Here is a 5,946-nt window from a genome sequence, read left to right as displayed (position 1 = left end):
CTTTCTGGCTACATCAAACCAAAGAAGCTCATTTTTTCTGTAACATTGCCTGGCCACCATATAAACTCAATAATGGCTCTCAATAGCTCGAAAAGGGCACTCTCAATTTCAATATCCTTTGAGACCTAGATAATTTCTGCCACCAAACAGGGAAGGCCTCAGAGATCTCCTACGTACAGTCTTTCTTTTTCCCCTGCTCCCGCCCCTCGCTTTGCTCCTCATGTTCCACCCATCATACCTTCCTTGCAAAGTCCCCTTCACCCCCTAACTGGTCCTCAGCCCCTTTCTCTGTCTTCTGACACTTTTGACAGCCAATCATTCCTCTCCACCTCTCCCACCAGCCCCCACCCCCTTATATATTTTCTCCCTCACTTGCAGTAGATTCCTAAAACCTCTTAAGCATCAGCCACCTTCTCCCCAGTCCCTGAGAACCCCAATCCTGAGAACGTTAGCTTTAAACAGCCTTTCCCATCTAACACTCATTCTCAGGCCACCCAAAGACTGCCTTCCTCAACAGCCTCTTCTATTCCTGGGTCCATTCTGCCGCTGAGGGAGGCAGCAGGAACTGAGGACATAGTCTGAGTCTACAGCCTCACACAGATTGAGAGGCATCTCAGGTCTTTTTCCACTGACCTGACCAACTTTACTAAGAAGCCTGACCCAGTCCTATGTCCTGACTTGGCATGACATCATCTATGTCCCTCTGTCCTCCTCTGTCACCTCAGATCCCACTTCCCCAGAGGGAACCCTTCTTCTAAACACCCATTTTATATTCCCAGTCAGGCCCCAACACACACCATAAACTTTGAGAAATAGACACAGGTCCACTAATCCCTCAAGAAGATCTCATTAATCTGACATTGAAGGTCTTTAATAATAGAGATGAGGATAACCAAATCTAGAAACAAAGGCAAGATCAGGCCAAGGCTGAGGGCCAGAAGGAAGCCTTCCAGCTCCTACTCACCACTCTCAGGAACCCCAAACCAAGTGCCGGTCCTCCAACCGTGGATAAGTCAGGGGCTAAGCCTCCTCCGGGCCCATGCTTCAAATGCAGCAAGGAACGACACTGAGCCAAGTCCTACCCAAACCCTAGACCCCCATCTGGGCCCTGCCCAAGGAAAGGCCACTGGAAATCAGACTGTAGTCTGGCCCTTCTGGTCCAGGCCTCAGCCAGTCCACCAAGGCCACCCTCTGGATCCACTTTGGAGTTACCAGACCTCCTGGGACTGACCACTGAAGACTGAATCTGCCCAAGCCCTGACAAGGCCCCCAGACTTACATCACCAGGACATAGCCTTGGGTAACGACTGTGGTGGCAGGTAAGCCGGTCTCCTTTTTAACTGGGTCTGGGGCCACTTATTCTGCCCTCTTTGAGTTCACTGGGACCCTTGTCCACTCCTCAGTCTCTATTATGGGGGTTGACAGATCAGTCTCACAGCCATTAGCCACCTCATGTCTACACTGCAACTTACTAAATCTCCCATTCACTCTTTTCTCATTCTACCTTGGTACGTGGCCAGGGCTACCATGCATCCCCTCATAAAGCCCAGTTTTCCCAAACCACAGTCACTTACCTCAGTTTCACCCTGTCACTCCACAAGGCGGAGCCATTCCTTGGGCTGTAAACACCTTATCTCCTCTATGGCTGTCCCCTCCTCTGAACAAGAAATTTTCTCCTTTCTCAGGCTCACTTGGTACTCTTGCCTCTGAGCTAACAACTTTCGTCTTCTTGCAAAGCTCCCCTGTGACATGACATGGTAAAGGGAGCCCCTAACTGAGCCTTTAGATCCCAAGGCCAACATTCTCACTCCTTCAATGCTCTGAAAACTGCTCTGACCTCAGCGCCTTCTCACCCCACCTCACCCCCACTCCACCCTTCCCAAAGAACCACTTTCTTGACTGCACAGGCTTACTTACCAGGCTGGCTATTATCAGAAACAGCTCATTATCTCCCAAACCTTAGCATGTTATCTCTACAGAAAAATGTAGCAGTTTTGAATCCAAGCAGCTAGAGGCCTGGGAACAGGCTTCAGGGCCTGCTCCCTCCTCCCCCTGCCTTTTCTCCAGCCTCATATACCTGTACATAATTTTCCAAAGTCTTTATTAACTTAGGGACTTTGGAACATTGCTGGGTTAAATGGTAAACTTCTAAATATTTTTAAATAGCATACAATACTGACACATTGATTGCTAAACATGTTTTAATTCACCTGCTCTTAGCTTCTATTACAGAAAGCCTCTTGTACTTTGTTGAATGTATATTTTCTGAGTGCAGTGTCTTACTTCTTATCCAACCATCTAGGTACCTGGCTTCCACTGCTCCTTTCCTTCCCTTGGATTACAGCCCATTCTAACATTCCCTCACACTTTCCCTATAATACAATCTCAAACACTCATCTGTCACCCCTTATTGGTAGCGCCATAGTGACTACACTTCAGCTTGGAGCGTGGAACTGGAAAAGGGAATCTCATGCCCTTTAGTCCACCTCTTCTCCTTATGCCTTTCAGCTTGTCCCCGTGATCAGGGCTTTTTCTTCTTCTGTGGGGAAATAACATACATCTGTCTCCCCATCAGCTGTATGGGAACCTGTACAGTGGTGCCTCGCATAAAGAACGCCTCGCACAGCGAACGCTGCACACAACGAACTTCCTTTCATGATTCGTATAACGAACTTCGTTTCACACAACGAAGTCGCCCGAGCTTCCACGACCGCTTTGCCCGAGCTTCCACGACTGCTTCGCCCGAGCTTCCACGATCGCTGCCGATGTATTGCATCCTTCCGCGCAGGCACTGCAGGCAGTCGTTAGTCACTGTGCTTAACTTAAGCACGTATCGCGGCAATCGTTCTTCATTACGAATTAAATCACGCACGTATCACGGCAGTCGTCCTTTTAAGTTAAACTCAATATTTTTTTTATATCATGATGTATCTAAATAAAAATAATAACAAAAAATTTATCTTTTTTTAAGTCATCTTAGCATATTTTATGCTACAGAACGAATTATTTTTTTTAACATGTATTGTTATGGGAAAACTCATTTCACATAACGAACTTTTCGCATAACAAACTTGCTCCTGGAACGAATTAAGTTCGTTGTGTGAGGCACCACTGTACTCTTATCTCTCATCCACGACATCATCCCCCACTTTGGCTTTCTGATGTCTCCTCAATCTGATAATGGCCTCACATTTGTCTCTCAGATAATACAGTTGGTCTCTCAAACTTTAAACATCAAATGGAACCTCCACATCCCCTACCACCCTCAGTCTTCAGGTAAAGTAGAAAAGGCCAATCATCTCTTAAAAACCCATCTAACCAAGCTATTCTTAGAGCTCCGTATGCCCTGGACTGAACTACTCCCACTGGCACTAATGAGACTGAGGGCCATACCACGACAACCACTACTTCTAAGCCCTTCGAGATCATGTATAGGCAGCTTTTGTCCTCTAAACCCCGGAGAACAATTACCCATCTCTGGGAGACTACTTCCCTGCTTTTGCCCATAGGAGGGCAGTCTTAAAGCAACACACTGATAATCTCCTCCCCCTTTCCTTTCCTACAACTTCTACTCACCTCTCAGTCCTTCCTGGGCACTGGGTCTATGTCAAGAAAAAAGGAGTCATCCTTAACACCCACATGGGAGGGGCCTTTCCCAGTCCTACTATCTACCCCTGTGACAGCAAAGGAACGAGGAATACACCACTGATATCACCTCTCACACATTAAGCCATACAAACCTCTACACAAAACACTACCTTCTTACACTTCTACCCCCACAGGACCTGTCTCTCTCAGGCTCACCAAATGTCTCCCCATCATCCCCAAAGAGGACTCAGTGGCACCATCCAGGACCTGATGACCCATCCTCACAGGCTAAATTCTGTTATTTCCTGCAGTGCATCCTGGAGGACTGGTCCTGGTGGCGACTGCAATCTGCTTCCCCAGAAGACCTACACTCATGGATAGTAGATCTTTCCTGGAAAGGGATCCTCTGAGTTTTTATTCCAGAAGAAGTTCAGGTTTGTTATTTCCTTTTACATGTCTCATCCTCTCTCCATAATCCTCCTATGGGCAGCTAACAATGAATGCACCAATGGAGGTTTTTGGTCTTTTCAGGTGAAACGGTCTTGGGATGATGAGGGAGTCATTAATTCTACTATCTGGGATGGGAAACACGCCAGTGTCATTCTCTATTTCAATGCCTTAGCAGCCATGGCCCCGAGGTGGTCTAGTTGCAGTGGGTGGCATCTGAGCTATGCCACCAACCACAAATATCTATGTATGAAATACCGCCAGAAGGAAGACTGTGACAATATAGAGGAGTTCTATTGCCCATACTGGCAGTGTTCTCACTACCACTCTGGCACTTTACATAGTCACTAGTAAACCTCAGATCCCCCTCAGACTGTGGCTCCCTTACGTGTAATTCTGTCAGCTTTACCATATCAAATCCAGCAGAATCACTGTGGAACCAGGCCCAACCAGCAGGAATTAGAATATATGGAGGGGACAAGGATCATGGGGGTACAATTGTCCTCCTCAAAACCTATATTAATTCCAGACCTATCCCTCCCCCACTAAAGGACATTCTCTCTTGTCCTATGAACTCTGGACCTACTCCTTTTCCCACCCTCATCAACACAGCCTTCCATCTACTCTCTTACATCCTGTTGGATTTGTCAGTCACTGGCTTGAACTCTCATCATAGCTACTCTTACCTATACCAAACCTCAACGCACCATGTACAACATCTCTCTCTTTAATACAGAAAATACTACCTGTTTAACAAATACCTCTCAAACCACTACCTCAACTACTCCTACACCTTACTACTGTGCACAATCTATAAATTTACCCTCTCCCTTAGCTTGCCCCTCACCGGGTATTTTTCTCCTCTGTGTTCCTCAGGACCTGTCACACTCCCTCTGCCTTTATGTCTTCCTAACCCCCAATCTTTCTATCAGAATAGAGGGAGAACTTGAATCCTCTTTGGGTCTTCTCAGGCCTTACACAAAAGGTTGGTTCTTTTTCCCTCTTATGGGGTACGGGAGTCCTCACTGCAGTAGGGACAGGAGTATGAGGCATTTCCTCCTCTGTTCATTTCTACCACAAATTGTCTACTGAATTTTAAGAAGATATCTCCATCACTAGCAATTGCCTTGAATCCCTTCAAAGGCAGGCAGACTCCTTAGCAGCAGTAGCCCTACAGAACTGGCAAGCTTTAGATCTCTTAACAGCAGAAAAATGGGGGTACCTGTGTCTTTATTGAGGAAGAATACTGCTACTTTGTAAATGAATCAGGAATTGTCAAAGATCACATTAAATCCCTCTGGGGCAGGATTGACCAAAGATGACATAACGAGCTAGAAGGGGGGTATGTCATCTTTGGCTCACTTACTATATGCCTCCTCCCACTAGTAGGCCCACTGGTATTTATTCTTTTAATTTTGCTCTTTGGCCCCTCTCTCATGTGCTGTTTCACTAGTTTTTTTTTTGCAGAACAGAATGCAGATGTTCGCCAAGCAGAAGCTGGGAGAGATCTATCTGGTCTTGAATTCAGAACCTAGAGACACTTATGCCACCAGAATATTTGAGACCCTGATAGATGCCCCTGACGCTGTCCTCTCTCAGCAGGAAGCAGCTACTGAAGATGGACCTTCGCCCCCTGACCTTGCCTGGACTCAAATTTGTTTACTATTACCAAAAGTTTAGAATGATAGATCCTTCCTTCCTGCAACTGGTGGGTGGAGTATGACATAACTTGCAGCCCGGAATTCCTGAGTGCCCAACCATTTACCTTATATGGACTATACATTGAACCACCAATCGGCACCTGCCAAATATCCTAGGCCCTTGTTCCTAAGTACCTGAGTGCCTAAGTATGTTCCTTTTGTGGACCATACATTAAGCCACCAATCAGTGCACTCTGAGTAGCCTAAGTCC

General features: G+C 46.5%; 1 long non-coding RNA gene across 1 annotated transcript; it reads right to left on the bottom strand.

Moving 5' to 3' along the window:
• Positions 1-460: 460 nt before the first annotated feature.
• LOC118719858 lies at positions 461-4,689 on the bottom strand. Its single transcript, XR_006741782.1, has 3 exons — positions 4,532-4,689; positions 3,135-4,163; positions 461-472 (listed from the first exon to the last, which is right to left on the bottom strand). It is a non-coding gene; the product is annotated as an uncharacterized LOC118719858 (long non-coding RNA).
• Between the last annotated feature and the right edge of the window lie 1,257 nt (positions 4,690-5,946).

Source organism: Pipistrellus kuhlii, unplaced genomic scaffold, assembly GCF_014108245.1.
Source record: "Pipistrellus kuhlii isolate mPipKuh1 unplaced genomic scaffold, mPipKuh1.p scaffold_m20_p_16, whole genome shotgun sequence".
Classification (NCBI taxonomy): domain Eukaryota; kingdom Metazoa; phylum Chordata; class Mammalia; order Chiroptera; family Vespertilionidae; genus Pipistrellus; species Pipistrellus kuhlii.
Note: the sequence above shows the minus strand (reverse complement) of the source record. Positions and strands in the feature narration are given on the sequence as shown.